Genomic DNA, 19,546 nt, shown 5'->3' on the forward strand with positions numbered 1-19,546 from the left:
GGCTCAGGTCATGATCTCAGGGTCCTGGGATAGAGGCCCAAGTCAGGCTCTACACTCAGCCAGGAGTCTACTTCTCCCTTTCCCTATGCCCCTACCCCCATCCCTGTGCTCATGCATGCTCTGTCTCTCTTTTTCTTTCAAATAAATAAAATATTTAAAATAAACAAATAAATTAATTAAATCAAATAAAATCTTTTAAAAACTAAGGTCAAAATAAGTGAAGAACTCAAGATGACATCAGTCCCATTTTTCTAAGTCCTGGTGTTTTGTGGATGAAGAACAGAAGCCAGTAACGACAATAGGTGATACATCTAAAGTAATCGTCAAATTCATTAATATTTTTCCATTTATAAACCATCCTTTAAAAAAATAATATATGGGATCATACCATCCTCCTGGTAGCTCAGCAGAGCAACATGTCATCTGGATTCATGTTTTCACCTATAGGGAATTTGTCATTTTTGAAATTATTAAGGGTGTACAGCCCCTGTCATAAAATGTTTTACTCTTTCTAACTTCTGTTCTTCAAGTTTGCCTTTGATTAACTTCATGTAATCTTTGATGTAATTGCTGTAGGCTTTTTTTGTAAAGCTGGTTTCCTGTAAATTAGTGTGCTTGTGGTACCCTTACTCTCTGGGACTTCAGTAGAGGCATTTGCACCATGAGCAAGTAATCAAGTTTACCCTCAGTTCTAAAGACCATCTTCTCCTCCACCTCCAGACACAGCCCATCTGGGATTTTGTAGATATTGGAGAACATCTCATCATGACTGATGAGGTCCCTGTAGATGATCATGACAGTGGCTGGAGTTGACAGATACACTAGCTTAGCAGGAGCAGGTTGTTCTCAACAAGCTTAGTGCAGCCAGAGCCACCTTTGCAGGAAACAGGCAGAAAAAATGCCAGTGATATTTGAAAGGATTTCTTTGTTGACTTAAACATTGATCTGAATCAGTTGCTTTCTTATGCACTAACAACGAAAATATAGAAAGGGAAATTAGAGAATCAATTCCATTTACTATGGCACCAAGAACCGTAAGATATCTGGGAATAAACCTAACCAAAGAGGTAAAGGATCTGTACTTGAGGAACTACAGAACACTCATGAAAGAAATCGAAGACACAAAAAGAGGGAGGACCATTCCGTGGTCATGGATTGGAAGAAAAAACAATCTTAAAATGTCCATATTGCCTAGAGCAATCTATACTTTCAATGGCACCCCTATCAAAATTCCACCAGCATTTTTTTAAAGAGCTGGAGCAAACAATCCTAAAATTTGTATAGAACCAGAAGAGACACTGAATTGTTAAGGAAATGTTGAAAAAGAAAAACAAAACCGGGAGCATCATGTTGTCTGATTTCAAGATTTACTACAAAGCTGTGATCACCAAGACAGCATGGTACTGGCACAAAAACAGACATATGGACCAGTGGAATGGAGTGGAGAGCCCAGATATGGACCCTCAACTCTATGGTCAAATAAACTTCGACAAAGCAGGAAAAAATATTCAATGGAAAAAAGACAGTCTCTTCAATAAACTGTGCTGGGAAAATTGGACAGCTATGTATAGAAGAATGAAACTCAACCATTCTCTTACACCATACACAAAGATAAACTCGAAATGGGTAAAAGACCTCAAGGTGAGGCAGAAATCCATCCTTGAGTTGAACATAGGCTGAAACTGTTTAAAGGCTTTTATCTTCTTTTCTTTTCTTTTAATTTAATTTTTTCAGTGTTCCATGATTCATTGTTTATACACCACACCCAGTGCTCCATACAATACGTGCCTCCCCAATACCCACCACCAAGCTCACTCTACCCCCCACCCACCTCCCTTCCAAAACCCTCAGTTTGTTTCACAGAGTCCACAGTCTTTCATGGTTCATCTCCACCCCCCCCGATTTCCCCCAATTCACTTTTCCTTTCCTTCTTCTAATGTCCTCCATGTTATTCTTTATGCTCCACAAGTAAGTGAAACCATATGATAATTGAGTCTCTCTGCTTGACTCATTTCACTTAGCATAATCTCTTCCAGTCTCGTCCATGTTGATACAAAAGTTGGGTATTCATCCTTTCTGATGGAGGCATAATACTCCATAGTGTATATGGACCATATCTTCTTTACCCACCCATCCGTTGAAGAACATCTTGGCTCATTGCACAGTCTGGGGACTGTGGCCATTGTTGCTATGAAAATTGTGGTACAGATGGCCCTTCTTTTCACTACATCTGTATCTTTGGTAGTGCAATTGCAGGGTCATAGGTAGCTCTGTTTTTAAATTCTTAAGGAATGTCCTCACTGTTTTCCAAAGTGGCTGCACCAACTTGCATTCCCACCAACAGTGTAAGAGGGTTCCCCTTTCTCCACATCCTCTCCAACAGTTGTTGTTTACTGCCTTGTTGATTTTGGCCATTCTAACTGGCATAAGGTGGTATCTCAGTATGGTTTTGATTTCAATTTCCCTGATGGCTAATTATGATGAACATTTTTTCATATGTCTGTTAGCCATTTGTATGTCATCTTTGGAAAAGTGTCTGTTCATGCCTTCTGCCCATTTTTTGACTTGATTATTTGAATTTTGAGTGTTGAGTTTGAGGTGTTCTTTATAGATCTTGGATATAAGCCCCTTGTCTGTAGTGTCATTTGCAAATATCTTCTCCCATTCCGTGGGTTGCCTCTTTGTTTTGTGGACTGTTTCCTTTGCTGTGCTGCAGCTTTTTATCTTGATGAAGTCCCAAAAATTCATTTTCGCTTTTGTTTCCTTTGCCTCTGGAGACATGTCTTGAAATAAGTTGCTGTGGCTGATGTCAAAGAGGTTACTGCCTAAGTTCTCTAGGATTCTGATAGATTACTACCTCATGTTGAGGTCTTTCATCTATTTAGAGATTATCTTTGTGTTTGGTGTAAGAGAATGGTCAAGTTTCATTCTTCTATACATAGCTGTCCAATTCTCCCAGCATCATTTATTGAAGAGACTCTCTTTTTTCCATTGGATATTTTTTCCTCCTTTGTTGAAGATTATTTAACCATAGAACTGAGGGTCCATATCTGTGCTCTGTACTCTGTTCCATTGGTTTATGTGTCTGTTTTTGTGCCAGTACCATGCTGTCTTGGTGGTGATCACAGCTTTGTAGAAAAGCTTGAAATCAGGTAACGTGATGCTGCCAGATTTGTTGTTCTTTTTCAATATTTCCTTAGTGATTTGGGGTCTTTTCTGGTTCCATACAAATTTTAGGATTGTTTCTTCAAGCACTTTGAAAAAATCCTGTGGATTTTGATCTGAATGTCATTGAAAATATAGATTGCTCTGGGCAGTACAGACATTTTAACAATGTTTTTTATTCCAATGTGCATGGAATGCTATTCCATCTTTCTGTGTCTTCTTCAATTTCTTCCATGAGTGTTCTGCAGTTCCTCGAGTAGAGATCCTTTACCTCTTTGGTTAGGTTTATTTCCCAGTATCTTATGGTTCTTGGTGCTATAGTAAATGGAATCAATTCTCTAATTTCCCTTTCTATATTTTCGTTGTTAGTGTATAAGAAAGCAACTGATTTCTACACATTGATTGTGTATCTTGCCACACTACTGAATTACTGTATGAGTTCTAGTAGTTTGGGGACAGAGTCTTTTGGGTTTTCCATATAAAGTATCATGTCATCTGTGAAGAGAGAAAGTTTGACTCCTTTGTCAATTTGAATACCTTCTTCTTTTTTTTTTTTTTTCCTAACTGCTGTTTCTAGGACTTCTGGTACTATGTTGAACAACAGTGGTGAGAGTGGATATCCTTGTCATGTTCCTGATCTAAAAGGAAAGGCTGTCAGCTTTTCCCCACTGAGAATTATATTCGCTGTGGGTTTTTCATAGATAGATTTTACGAAGTTGAGGAATGTTTCTTCCATCCCTACACTTTGAAGAGCTTTAATCAGGAACGGATGCTATATCTTGTCAAATACTTTTTCTGCATCAACTGTGAACACCATTGGTTCTTCTCTCTTCTCTTATTGATTTGTTTTATCACATTGATTGATTGCAAATGTTGAACCACCCTTGCATCCCATGGATAAATCCCATCTGGTCATGGTGGATAATCTTTTTAATGTACTGTTGGATCCTATTAGTTGGGATCTTATTGAGAATCTTGGCATCCATATCATCAGGGATATTGGTCTGAAATTCTCCTTTTTGATGAGGTCTTTAACTGGTTTGGAGATCAAAGTGATTCTGGCCTCAAAGAAAGAGTCTGGAACTTTTCCTTCTGTTTCTGTTTTTTGAAACACTTCAGGATAATAGGTATTATTTCTCCTTTGAATGTTTGGTAACATTCCCCAGGGAATCCTGGGGGTCAGTTCAGGGGAATAGTTCAACAGCCCAGGTCAGTTCCTGGGCTCTTGTTTTTTGGGAGGTTTTCGGATCACTGCTTCAATCTCATTACTAGACATTGGTCTATTTAGGTTGTCAATTTCTTTTTCAGTCTTGGAAGTTTATATGTTTCCAGGAATGCATCTGTTTTGACTAGGTTGCTTAACTTATTGGCATATACTGGTTAATAGTAATTTCTGATGTTTGTTTCTATTTCCTTGGTGTTAGTTGTGATCTCTCTCTTTTCATTTATAATTTTATTAATTTGGGTCCTCTCTCTTTTCTTTTGGATTAGTTTTGCCAGTGGTTTATTGATCTTATTAATTCCTTCAAAGAACCAGCTTCTAGTTTCACTGATGTGTTCTACTATATCTCTAGTTTTTACGCATTGATCTCTGTTGTAATTTTAATTATTACCCTTCTTGTGTGTGGGTTAGCTTAACTTGTTCATTTTCCAGTTCTTTAAGGTGTAAAGAGAGTTTGTGTATTTGGGATTTTTCCATTTTTTGTTTTGGTTTTTTTGTTTGTTTGTTTGTTTTGTTTTGTTTTGTTTTTGTTTTTTGAGTGAGGCTTCATGGCTATGTATTCCCCCCTTAGGATCACCTTTGCCGAATCCCATAGGTTTTGTACTGATGTGTCTTCATTCTCATTGGTTTCCATGAATTGTTTAAGTTCTTCTTTGGTTTCCTGGTTGACCTAAAAATTCCTTTTTTTAAAAATATTTTATCTATTTATTTGACAGAGAGATCACAAGCAGGCAGAAAGGCAGGCAGAGAGAGGGAAGCAGGCTTTCTGCTGAGCAGAGAGCCTGATGTGGGGCTCGATCTCAGGACCCTGAAATCATGACCTGAGCTAAAGGCAGAGGCTTAACCCACTGAGCCACCCAGGTGCCCCGACCCAAACATTCTTAAGCAGGATGGTCTTTAGCTTCCATTTGTTTGAATTCCTTCCAAACTTTTTCTTGTGGTTGAGTTCCAGTTTCAAAGCATTGAGGTCTGAGAATATGCAGGTAATATTCTCAGTCTTTTCATATTAGTTGAGCCTAATTTGTGACCCAGTATGTGGTCTCTTCTGGAGAAAGTGCCGTGTACACTCAAGAAGAATGAGTATTCTGTTGTTTTAGGTTGGGATGTTTTATATAAACCTATGAGTTCTATCTGGCCTAATGTGTCATTCAAAGCTCTTGTTTCTTTGTTGATTTTCTGCTTAGATGATCTGTCTGTTGCTGAGAGTGGCATGTTAAGATTACCTACAATTAATATATTCATATTGATATGACTCTTTATTTTGATTAACAGTTGGCTTACATAGTTGGCTCTCCTATATTGGGGTGCATAAATATTTACAATTGTTTTTTTTTATTCTTGGTGGATGGACCATTTATGAATGATGTAGTGTCCTTCTGTATTACTGACTACAGTCTTTAGATGAAAATCTAATTTATCTGATATGAGAATCACTAGCCCAGCTTTCTTTTGAGGCCTGTTGGCATGAATGTTGCTTCTCCATCCCTTCACTTTCAGTCTGGATATATCTTTAGGTTCCAAATGTATGTCTTGTAAGCAATATATGGACGTTTTATCCAGTCTGAAACCCTGTGAATTTTATGGAAGCATTTAGGCTGTTCACATTGAGAGTGATTATTGAAAGATAAGTTTTTATTGACATCATGTTGCCTGTGAAGTCCTTGTTTCTATAGATTGTCTCTGTAAATTTCTGTTCTATGTCACTCTTGGGTTCTTTCTTATTTTATAGAACCCCTCTTAATATTTCTTGTAGTCCCAGCTCGGTGGTCACATAATCTTTTAAACTTTGCTGGTCTCAGAAGCTCTTTAACTCTCCATCCACTCTGAATGTCAGTCTTTCTGGAAAAAGTGTTCTTATCCTGCCTTTCTGGCTTGCCATGTTTCTGTGGACAGGTCTGATGTTATTCTCATGGCCCTTACTCTGTAGTTAAGGAATCTCTTCCCCTTAACTGTCCTTCAAGACATTCTCTATGAATTTATGTTTCATGAATTTCACAACTGTGTACCTGGAAGACTTTCTAGACTCGTTGATTTTGGGGGTGTCCTTTCTGTCTCCAGGACGTGAACACTTGTTCCATTCCCCAGATTAGGAAATTTTTCATCCAGTATTTGTTCAACTATATCTTCCCATCTTTTCTCTCTCCACCTCCTCAGGGATCCCAACAATTCTGACATTGGGATGTTTCATGGCATCATTTATTTCCCTAATTCAATTTTCATGGCTTCTAAGCTGTTTGTTCGAGGCCTCCTCCTGATCCTTCTTTTCTATTAGTTTGTCTTCCAGATTACTAATTTGATCTTCTACCTCTGTTACCCTAGCTGTTAGAGTATTTAGATTAGATTGGATCTCATTGATAGCATTTTTTAAAGAAGATTTAATTTATTTATTTGACAGAGAAAGATCACAAGTAGGCAGAGAGGCAGGCAGAGAGAGAGAGGAGGAGGAGAGGAGGAAGCAGATTCCCTGCCAAGCAAGGAGCCTGATGCAGGATTCCATCCCAGGACCCCAAGATCATGACCTGAGCTGAAGGCAGAGGCTTAACTCACTGAGCCACCCAGGCGCCCTCTTTGATAGAATTTTTAACTTCTGCCAGATCAACTCTCACTTCTGCCCTTAGAGATTCGATGTTGTCACTAATGGTTTTCTCCAACATAGGCATTGCCTAGATAATTGTTACCCTGAATTCCCTTTCCAACATACTGTTTATGTCCATATCCAATAGTCTCTGATGGAGAGGGCACTGTCTCTGAAGTTTTCCTCTGCTGGGTGTTCCTCTTTCTAATCATTTCAATGAGAGGTGTTTGTGGGGATGTACAGCTGAATATATCAACCACAGTCCAGGGAACATGCACCTTGGAAAGTTTCGCAGCATTCAGAAGTCACCACTAAAAAGAAAGAAAAAAGAAAAAAGAGAAAAAGAGAAAGAAAAAAGAAAAAAACACAGCCAAAATGAGCCCCCAAAGTAGGATTTATAAGGAACATAAACAAAAATGAATAAACAAAAAGACTGACAAAAGCAAAAGAAAAAAAAATAAAACTGAGCCAAAATGAATCTCTAAAATAAGATTTATATAGTACAGAAACAAAAACAAATACACAGAAACACTGACAGAAGAATAAGATGGGAAGGTGTTTATAAATCCTCAATGTGGGTGAGGAAGTTTATTTCAGTTCTTTCTGGGTTTATCTTGTTATCTTTTGTTACAGAACTCAACTTTGCAAAGATACAAAGCAATAAAAACGGTTTATATATAGGAGTAGTATTGAATAGGGGAAAAGGATTACCTTGAAGCTTATATCCATATATCTATATCTATCTATAAGAAAAAAAAACAAGTATATGTATGAAGAAAGTTCAAATAAAAAAGTTATTATGGTATATGTTGTATTGAACATCTAGTTGTAATGGTAAGTAGGTTAAGAAAATAATAGAATAATCGCAAGAATGAATAAAAACCAGTTGTATCTACGACATATGTAGGTTTGGAGGAAGTACTGAGAGGTTAATGTATTGTTTTCTGCTGATGTTGAGGTTTACAGTTTTATGGGGACCTATGATTATCGTCCTTTCATTCTTTTGGTTTATCTTCTAGTGGCGGGGCCTGCTACATTGTTTTTCAGTCAATCTTGCTTGGGCTGAGTTGCTCTGACCCTATCAAGGGGCTGGGTTCTGTGGAAAATGGTTTTTCAGGATTTTGTTCCCTGGAGATTTTCTTCTTTGGTGGCTTTTTGCGGCTTTTTGGAGGGTTAGTGTAAAGTAAACTCTCCATACCCAGACCTCTGCCTCAGAGAGAAGCCTCAGTGTGCTCCCCTCTGGGTCATCCAGAACACACAGACTCCCCCTCTGCAAACTCTGTTGAACCTCACTACCTTCCACAGATGGTGCACACCCCCAGCCGCTGTCTCAGTGGTGACCCAAGGTCCCCGCTTGTCTCTGCACCCCCAATATTGGTCCAGGGAGCCCGCTTACAGTGGCTGCCTTTGCCAGGACTGCTGTTTGGAGTCCATGCACATGCTGGGTGCTTTCAGACCCTGCAACGCAGGTCTCAGAAGGCTGGGGGCTCAGGGTCCTCCAGCAGGAGCCTGAGCAGGGCTCTTTCAGACATGAGTGGGCACCAGCTGTGACTGCCGTGGGATTGTGAGCTTAGGTCCATGCCTGTGGCTTCCCCATTCCACCAGTTGCCCCTTAAGACCCTCTGTTCTGTTTGAGTGCTGTTAACCAGTCTCCAAGTTAATGCTGGACCCCAACCACAGGGAACTCTCATATTGTGGTATTACTTTCCAATGGGTCACTTCTGGTGGCTCCCTCTCCCTGATATCCTCTGATATCAGTTCAAGTGTTCCCACTCCATTTTACCTCTCCACTGATGAGCTTCTGCCCCCAGAGAGATCCAGAAGTGTATAATCTTACATCTCAGGCTGATTTCATGGGTGTTCAGAGTGTTCTGGTAGATATTTAGCTCACTTTAGGGGACCAGTTTAAACAGGGTCTCCTACTTCTCCACCATCTTGCCCTTCTTCCCTTTATTTTATTCCTTCTCAAAGCTATTTAAAGTCTTTCAAGTCTGAAGGTCTATACCAAAATTGAGGCAGTGGATTTTGTCTATAGTATTACTATTTTTTGAATAAGATATCACCATCAATAAGCATTTTTGAGTGACTATTGTATACAGAGTGTTGTATTAATTCTTAAAATTATGTATATGCTTTCCTTGGTTTGCTCTTGTATTATATTCTGGTAAAAGACTAAAATCCTCCAGCCCTTAAGATATAATGTGTGAAAGTCTGCTTTCTAAGCATTGTATACTATGATTACATTTTGTTTCTGGGAAGTGTTAAAAAAAACCCTACTACTAAATGCTACTAAATGTGTGAATGAAAAAATAAATAAATAAATGTGTGAATGTCATCGTTACCCAAATGACTGTTTAGCATGTAGGTGTTTGATGCAAAGAGTTTATGACAGTAAACATAAGATCACTGGGTTATATACTGGCTCCTCCGTTCTTGTCTAACTCTTGGACCTTGGGCAAGTCACTTTTATAATGATAAAAAATGTTTAAAAATATTTAGTTCTAAAATATTTCCCTGCCACATTATGGCTTAAAGAGTAATGGAGATTCAAGAATATCCCAACTCTAGCACATCAGTCAGCCTTTGTTCCACTTTGAAGTTGCTAAAGAGAAATTATATGAGAAACAATGGCAAATGAGAAAGCCAAGTGTGACTGTATTAGCTGCACTTGATGGAAAGCACAGTGACCTGGGGAAGAGGAGACCTAAGATCATGTCCTAGCTTTGCCCTTATTATTTGTGAGATCTTGGGTAGGTGATGTTATCTATTTGAGCACCATTTCCTTTCTCTATACAATGAGAAATTTGATCTGCAGAAACTCTAAGGTTTTCTTCAGCTCTAGCACTGTATAAACCTGCACGTGAGACATTAAATTAATTGAACTTGTTCCAAGAGGTCATAGGCCTATCACCTAGCACAATGCCTGGCACATTAAAATGAATTCAATAAATATTAGTTATACGAATGCAGACAGAAAGTATAAACATGTTCAAACAGAAATTAAATAACTTTTCAAGTGACAGATATGTAATGGATAATGCATATGGTAAGCTAGGAAAATATTTGAGAACAATTTTTAAACTTCTGAAGACAAATTATATATATATATTTCCCCACAACATTTATTGGTAGCCATCAGGGATGAATACTTTATTGGATTCAACCAAATCAAACTTACCTTTTTACACAAAGTTTCTTTCAACAACTACCCCTTATTTAGGTCCCCTCCAAGCAACCCTCTACCAACCTGTTAGCAATCACACCCTGTCATTTAACCCTCAATTGTATGCTGTCATTTGTTGCATTTTATCCATTTAAACTAATGTTTCGAAGTATGCCAAGGTCCTGGAAGCCAGGGGAAATACCCCTTTCCATATGACCCTCAGAACCTATATAGTGTGAAATATATAGACAATGAATGAGTACTTTATTAAAAGATGTTAATCATTTGCATTAGTGTTGAGCTTTGTAAGCTATAAAATGCTTTTAAAACTAGTTTATTTGATTCTCACAACCCCTGTGAGAGGCAATCAGAGAAGGCATTATTATTTATATTTCACAGATGAAGAAATTAAGGCTCAAAGAATTTACAGCAGTTTGAGCAAAATCACATAGCCAGTGCTCTTTCTTCTCTACCACACTAGAGTGTATCTTATTGGAGAAAGATGTTGAGACATAGGTTTTAGGATCCAGAAACTTTCCATCTCAAATTTCAGTCCCTTCTACTAAAAATGTTTCTACTAGAAAAGGCCAAAAACAAAAAAAGAACAGAAGTCTGGAATTTTGTAATGTTCTAATTAAGGTGAAGAGAAACATTAATCACTGGATAAGTTGCTTTATTACATTCTGACCTTGATATTGTCTTGGTTCTAAGGTTTTCTAAATTCTTCCACCCAAGCTTTGTTTTCTTCCTTGTTTCCACCAAACATCTGTACCCAAATGGGTTACTGTTTCTTTTCTGAGTAGACCTAAGGTCACTTGCCTTTTATGTCTTAACCTTTAGGGATGGTTTTCATTGCTGCTTTTCCAGTTAAAAATATATGCTAGTATTTTTAAAAATGGAAAATGAATACGAAAATTTATGAGGAGATACAAGAAAATAAATCCACTGAAGTCTTTATGTAATTTCTCTACCATGTACATTAGTAGATTTTGAAAAAATACCATACAGTATGTAGCGTTTTGTGTCTGGTTTCCTTTACTTACCATAATATCTTTGAGGTTCATCCAAATCCTTGCATGTATCAATAATTTGTTCCTTGTTTCACTTGATTGGAAACTAAAGATAAGCCAAAACAAAGCAAGTTATCTAAAATTTCTGCAGGGAATTTCAAAGGTAAGTGTCAGAAATTTACCTGCATGCACATAAATTAAGCTGGAAATAAACATTTGATATAAAAACAGTAAAATGACTGACTAAAGCAATATCTTTTTCCACAATGAGTGGTTCCCATAAGATTATAAAACAGTACTTATACAAATAATGGAATCAATAAGAGTGGATATATTGTTACACACTATCAATATTTTATTCAATCCAAAATAATGTATCTGATTTGTTCCAGTTCCCATGGCAGCTCTTTGATAGTGAGGAAGGGCAATTAACTCTTAAGGCAGTAATAAGACCATTAAAGGCATACCAATAAAATTGCGCTGCCTTTTTTTTTTTTTTTTTTTTTTGTAGAGCTTACTTTATTTAACTAATCACGTTTGTGGTCACCAAAATAAAAACAGTCACAAAAATAGCTAATCCTGTGATTTTTTTTTTTGAGTCGGAAATCCATTTATTAAAAGGGAAACCCTTACTTCCTTCCAATTAGATAAATCCCTCACTATAACTCCCACAGGTTTTTTTTTAATTACAGCTATCAATTTATTTATTTTCAGAAAAATAGTATTCATTATTTTTTCACCACACCCAGTGCCCCATGCAATCCGTGCCCTCTATAATACCCACCACCTGGTACCCCAACCTCCCACCCCCCCACCACTTCAAACCCCTCAGATTGTTTTTCAGAGTCCATAGTCTCTCGTGATTCACCTCCCCTTCCAATTTACCCCAACTCCCTTCTCCTCTCTAACACCCCTTGTCCTCCATGATACTTGTTATGCTCCACAAATAAGTGAAACCATATGATAACTGACTCTCTCTGCTTGACTTATTTCACTCAGCATAATCTCTTCCAGTCCCGTCCATGTTGCTACAAAAGTTGGGTGTTCATCCTTTCTGATGGAGGCATAATACTCCAAAGTGTATATGAACCACATTTTCCTTATCCATTCGTCCGTTGAAGGACATCTTGGTTCTTTCCATAGTTTGGCGACCATGCCCATTGCTGCTATAAACATTGGGGTACAGATGGCCCTTCTTTTCACGACATCTGTATCCTTGGGGTAAATACGCAGGAGTGCAATTGCAGGGTCATAGGGAAGCTCTATTTTTAATTTCTTGAGGAATCTCCACACTGTTCTCCAAAGAGGCTGCACCAACTTGCATTCCCACCAACAGTGTAAGAGGGTTCCCCTTTCTCCACATCCTCTCCAACACATGTTGTTTCCTGTTTTGTTAATTTTGGCGCTGCTCTTTAATGTGACAACCCTGCTAGTAAGATACTAAATGTAGTTGAAATTATTTTGAGCTGTGTTTTGATTTTCATTTAAATCTTCGCATTAAGCCATTTCTGTCCAGGGCAAAATTGGTAAGTGGAAATTGTCTTTGGTTCCTTTCAATCTGCTTTTCTGCAAGTAATGGTAATAGCATTGACTAACAGTTACCAAGCATTTACTTTGTGCTAGGCACTGTGCTAAGCACTGTATGGTCGGTTATCTTATTCCTCACAATAGCACTATGAGATAGGCACAATCATTATATTTTGCAAAGAAACTGAAACAGTTCAAACAACTTGCCTAAGACCTTTCAGATGGTGTTAAAATATTTGAACCCATGACTTAACTATCAGAATATTCTACCCCAACCCCATGCACTACACTACCATACATGCATTTAACCTTCCAGATTTGACTCTTAAATTCCTTCACTCCTGCCTATCATCCATTTAGTGTCTCCCATTGTTAGTCCTCCCTTAAGACTTCTAGAAGTTCTATATTTATTCCTCTTCAGTTTTAATCACCCACCTTACCAACTACCCTTCTCTCAGTGTCCTGATTTTAACTCAATTTTGTAAAATAATGCAGTTGATAAAGGTATGGTAATGAATATATCATAGAATAATTTAAATTTTTATGAATTATAAAATTGTATATAAAATTATCCTCAAGGAATTATTGCTAATAAACTTCTAACAGAGTCATGGTAGGGGGTAGAAATGGATGGGGTAACCTCCCTAACATCCATTATTTTATGCCACTTAAGCAACATAGAATTTGACTGTATCTCTTATGCTTTCCAACTGGTCCTCAGTTATAAGTGACAGACTGCAAGACAAGATTACAAATACAGGTACATGGTAGCTCTGTCATTGAAGGATTTTTTTCTCTTTCTATAAGTAAATAATCTGAATGGAGGTCAAACTTGGGTCTCAGAATTATGTTCTATCTAATTTAAGCTAATATGCATTATTGATATCAGTTCCTACATTATTGAAACCATACATTGAATGGTCTCCTAACAGCTTGAAGAAATTAATAAGCCTGTCTAAAGATCTTTTAACTGGGAATGACCTAGGTATTGGGAAATGTTAGTTTTATATGGCTTAGATCACAAGGGAAGTCACTTGATTATGATAGTCTTGGTGCATCATGTAATAAAATGGAAATACATTGATTCTTCTTCTATCAATGTATTTCCATTTTATTACAAAAATAGGTTTTTTTCACAGCAAAATCCAGAATTGGCAAAATTTGCCAAACTTCTCAAACTGTCTGAAACAGAACACTATGATTTCACTATAACACAGTATTTATTATTTTTGGTGCAAGTATAAATGGGATCGTTTTCTTAATTTCTCTTTTTGCTACTTCATTGTTAGTGTATATAAATGCAACAGATTTCTGTATACTAATTTTGCAACCTGTGAGTTTACTGAATTCATTTATCAAGTCTAGTAGGTTTGTGTGTGTGTGTGTGTGTGTGTGTATGTGTATGCATGTGTGTAGTCTTTAGGGCTTTCTATACATAGTATGTCATCTACAAATTGTGAAAGTTTAACTTCTTTCTTATTGATTTGGATACATTTTCTTTCTTTTTGTTGTCTGACTGCTGTGACTAAGACTTCCAGTACCATGCTGAATAAAAGTGATGAGTGGACATCCTTGTCTTGTTCCTGATCTTAGAGTAAAAGCTCTTGTTTTTTCACCAGTGAATCTGATGTTAGCTGTGGATTTTTCATATCTGGCCTTCTTTATGTTAAGGTATGTTCCCTCTAAACCTACCTTTTAGGGGCTTTTATCACGAATTGTTGTTGTACTTTGTCAAATGCTCTTTATGCGTCTATTGAAATAATCATTTTTTTTTCTTTCTCTTGTTGAGGTGATGTATCATGTTGACTGATTTGTAAATTCCTTGCATCCCAGGAATAAATCCCACTTGATCATGGTGAATGATTTTTTAAAAAATGTATTGTTGGATGCAGTTTGCTAGTATTTTATTGAGGACTTTGCATCTATGTTCATAAGAGACATGGGGCTATATTTCTCTCTCTCTCTTTCTCTCTCTCTCTCTCTTTTTTTTTTTAGTGTCTTTACCTGGTTCTGTTATTAGGACAAGTCTAGCCTCATACAACGAGCTGGATTCTTTCCTTCCTTCTTAGTTTTTATAATAGTTTGAAAAGACTAGTTATTGATTCTTCTTTAAAGGTTTGGTAGAATTCTCCTGTGAATCCATCTTGTCCTATAGTTGTTCGTTGGGAGTATTTTCATTACTGATTCCATTTCATTGTTAATAATTGGTCTGTTAAAAGTTTCTATTTCTTCCTGATTCAGTTTTGGGGGTTTATATGTTCATAGGGAATTTACCCATTTCTTCTAGGTTGGCATATAATTTTTCAAAATATTCTCTTAACAACCTTTTGTATTTCTGTGGTGGTGTTTTATTATCTCTCCTTTTTTATTACTGATTTTATTTATTTCATGCCTCTCTCTCTCTCTCTCTCTCTCTCTCTCTCTCGGTCTCTGTCTCTCTCTCCCCTCCACCCTGTAATCAGTCTGGCTAAAGCTTTATGTTTCATTGATCTTTTCAAAGAGCCAGATCCTGGTTTCATTGATCTGTTCATTTGAATTTTTTGGCCTCTATTCCATTTATTTCTGCTGTATTTTTTCTTATTTCCTTCATTCTACTGGATTTGGGTTTTCTTCATTTTCTAGCTCTTTTGGGTGTAAGGTTAGGTTGTTTATTTGATTTTTTTCTCTAGGTAGGTTTGTATTTCTACAATCTCTCCTCATGGAACAGCTTTTAATGCCTCCCAAAGATTTTGGACCAGTGTGTTTTCATTTTTATTTGCCTTCATATATTTTAAAAAATTTCCTCTTTGAATTCTTGGTTGACCCATTCATTCTTTATCTTTATTATAACATTATTTATAATGGCTAAGATATGGAAGCAACCCAGTTGTCTATCTATAGATGAATGGATATAGAATAGGTGGTGTGTGTGTATGGGTGTGTGTGGTGGAATATTACTCAACCATAAAAAGAACAAGGACTTATCATTTACAACAACATGGATAGATCAAGAGACTATAATGCTAAATGGGATAAGTCAGTCAGTGAAAGAAAAACACCATTTGATTTCATGCATATGTGGAATTTAAGAAACAAATTGACAAATAAATAAAGAGACAAACAACGACAACAAAAAACAAAACAAAACAAAAAAAGAACCCCAAAATAACCACACACACAAAAAAACCAGGCTCTTAAATATAGAGAAGAGACTGGTGGTTGCCAGAGGGAAGGTCAGTGGGAAGATAGTTGAAATAGGTGAAGGGGATTAATAGTATACTTTTTATGACGAGCACTGAGTAAATGCCTAGAATTGTTGAATATTTATGTTGTATACCTGAAACTAATATAACACTATATGATAATTATACTTACATTAAAATATAAATAAATAATAATAAAAATCAGTCATAGTCTTTAGAAAAAAATTATAATTGGATTCCAACTTGCTTCAAAAAATTATTACTGAAGTACCTATTGGTTTATGCAATATTAGATTTTCACACCTAAAAATGATATTGGTTTTATTTTTAAAGTTTAGAATAGCTTACTAGTATAGGTGAAAAAAAATTATTGGAGTCAAAGTATTAAGAAGTATCTTGTAACTTGCAACCAAATTAGAGAAACTTTATTACTGTGAGGATAAATAAATAACATCATCTGTTTTAAACCATATGAAGACTCCTGACTCCAGGAAACAAACAGTGTTGAAAAAAGGGAGGTGGGTAGGGGGATGGGAAAATGGGTGATGGGAATTAACGAGGGCATGTGATATGATGAGCACTTGGTGCTATATTCAACTAATGAATCATTGAAAATTATATAAAAGACTAATGATGTACTATACCTTTTCTAATTGTATTTAAATAAACAAAATCTAAGGTAAGAAATATAGTATTTATGTAAAGCAGATACTTATTAATTCTCCAGAGCAGATGTATTTTAATCAGAAGAATTTATTTTTTTCTCATATAAATTTTTAGAATTTTTTAATCTTAATTTTTTTATTATGTTATGTTAGTCACCATACAGTACATCATTAGTTTTTGATGTAGTGTTCCATGATTCATTTTTTGCATATATCTCCCAGTGCTCCATGCAATCTGTGCCCTCCTTAATACCTATTACTGGACTAACCCAGGCCCCCAACCCTCTCCCTTCTGAAACTCTCAGTTTGTTTCCTGGAGTCCATAGTCTCTCATAGTTCATCTTCCCATCTGATTTCCCCCCCCTTCAGTTTTCCCTTCCTTCCCCTAATGTCTTCCATGTTATTCCTTATGTTCCACAAATAAGTGAAACCATATGATAGTTGTCTTTCTCTGCTTGACTTATTTCACTTAACATAATCTCCTCCAGTTCCATCCATGTCGATATAAATTGTAAGTATTCATCCTTTCTGATGACTGAGTGATATTCCATTGTATATATGGACTCTTTAAGTCCAAATGTAATTGACAGTAAAATACCTTGGTGACAAATGATTAGATAGGAATGCTCTCAATATATTACAAGAAAAAAATGCAGGACATATAAAAGCATATTCAGAATAATCCCAATTTTGCTGAATATATGTAATATGAAGAAGAAAAGACTGGAATGAAATATGCTAAGATGGTAACAATGATATTATTGGAATATGGGGACTGCAAGTGGTTCTGTTTTTCTTTATACCATCTACATTTTCTAGAATACCTAAAATGAATATGTATTACGTTCGTAATATAATACACACAAGAAATGTAAAAAAGAACGTAGTATCAAATGTTGTGAAAAACATTATTCAGTATTATGGGCATACTCATCCATTGACTGTCTCTTAAATAGATATATAAATATTCTCATTCATTTTTTAAAAAATTCTGATTATTTTTTAAATTTATTTTCAGCATAACAGTATTCATTATTTTTTCACCACACCCAGTGCCCCATGCAATCTGTGCCCTCTATAATACCCACCACCTGGTACCCCAAGCTCCCACCCCTCTGCCACTTCAAACCCCTCAGATTGTTTTTCAGAGTCCATAGTCTCTCATGATTCACCTCCCCTTCCAATTTTCCCCAACTCCCTTCTCCTCTCTAACTCCCCATGTCCTCCATGCTATTTGTTATGCTCCACAAATAAGTGAAACCATATGATAATTGACTCTCTCTGCTTGACTTATTTCACTCAGCATAATCTCTTCCAGTCCCGTCCATGTTGCTACAAAAGTTGGGTATTCATTCTTTCTGATGGAGGCATAATACTCCAAAGTGTATATGGACCACATTTTCCTTATCCATTTGTCTGTTGAAGGGCATCTTGGTTCTTTCCACAGTTTGGTGACCGTGGCCATGGCTGCTATAAACACTGGGATACAGATGGCCCTTCTTTTCACTACATCTGTATCTTTGGGGTAAATACCCAGGAGTGCAATGGCAGGGTCATAGGGAAGTTCTATTTTTAATTTCTTGAGGAATCTCCACGCTGTTCTCCAAAGTGGCTGCACCAACTTGCATTCCCACCAACATTGAAAGAGGGTTCCCATTTCTCCACATCCCCTCCAACACATGTTGTTTCCTGTCTTGCTAATTTTGGCCATTCTAACTGGTGTAAGGTGACATCTCAATGTGGTTTTAATTTGAATCTCCCTGAGGGCTAGGGATGATGAATATTTTTTCATGTGTCTGATAGCCATTTGAATGTCTTCATTGGAGAAGTGTCTGTTCATATCTTCTGCCCATTTTTTGATATGATTGTCTGTTTTGTGTGTGTTGATATCCAGGATCATTATAGATCCTGGATATCAAACTTTTTGTCTGTACTGTCATTTGCAAATATCTTCTCCCATTCCGTGGGTGGCCTCTTTGTTTTTTTTGACTGTTTCCTTTGTTGTGCAGAAGCTTTTGATTTTGATGAAGTCCCAAAAGTTTATTTTCATTTTTGTTTCCTTTGCCTTTGGAGACATATCTTGAAAGAAGTTGCTGTGGCTGATATTGAAGAGGTTACTGCCTATGTTCTACTCTAGGATTCTGACGGATTCCTGTCTCACATTGAGGTCTTTTATTCATTTTGAGTTTATCTTTGTGTATGGTGTAAGAGAATGGTCAAGTTTCATTCTTCTACATATAGCTGTCCAGTTTTCCCAGCACCATTTATTGAAGAGACTGTCTTTTTTCCACTGTATATTTTTTCCTGTTTTGTCAAAGATTAATTGACCATAGAGTTGAGGGTCCATATCTGGGCTCTCTACTCTGTCCCACTGGTCTATGTGTCTGATTTTATGCCAGTGCCATGCTGTTTTGGTGATCACAGCTTTGTAATAAAGTTTGAAATCAGGTAACGTGATGCCCCCAGGTTTATTTTTGTTTTTCGACATCTCCTTAGCAATTCAGGGTCTCTTCTGATTCCATAAAAATTTTTGGATTATTTGCTCCAGCTCTTTGAAGAATACCGTTGGAATTTTGATTGGAATAGCACTAAAAGTATAGAATGCTCTAGGCAGTATAGACATTTTAACAATGTTTATTCTTCCGATCCAAGAGAATGGGATGGTCTTCCATCTTTTTGTGTCTTCTTCAATTTCTTTCATGAGTGTTCTGTAGTTCCTTGAGTACAGCTCCTTTACTTCTTTGGTTAGGTTTATTCCCAGGTATCTTATGGTTCTTGGTGCTATAGTAAATGGAATCGATTCTCTAATTTCCCTTTCTGTATTTTTACTGTTAGTGTATAAGAATGCCACTGATTTCTGTACATTGACTTTGTATCCTGTCACATTGCTGAATTGCTGTATGAGTTCTAGTACTTTGGGGGTGGAGTCTTTTGGGTTTTCCATATAAAGAATCATGTCATCTGCGAAGAGAGAGAGTTTTACTTCTTCATTGCCAACTTGGATACCTTTTCTTTCTCTTTGTTGTCTGATTGCTGT

At 36.7% G+C, this 19,546-nt stretch overlaps 1 pseudogene; it reads right to left on the bottom strand.

Moving 5' to 3' along the window:
* Positions 1 to 332: 332 nt before the first annotated feature.
* Positions 333 to 795, bottom strand: LOC116582293 (annotated as a pseudogene).
* Between the last annotated feature and the right edge of the window lie 18,751 nt (positions 796 to 19,546).

The sequence above is a fragment of the Mustela erminea genome, chromosome X, assembly GCF_009829155.1.
Source record: "Mustela erminea isolate mMusErm1 chromosome X, mMusErm1.Pri, whole genome shotgun sequence".
NCBI lineage: Eukaryota > Metazoa > Chordata > Mammalia > Carnivora > Mustelidae > Mustela > Mustela erminea.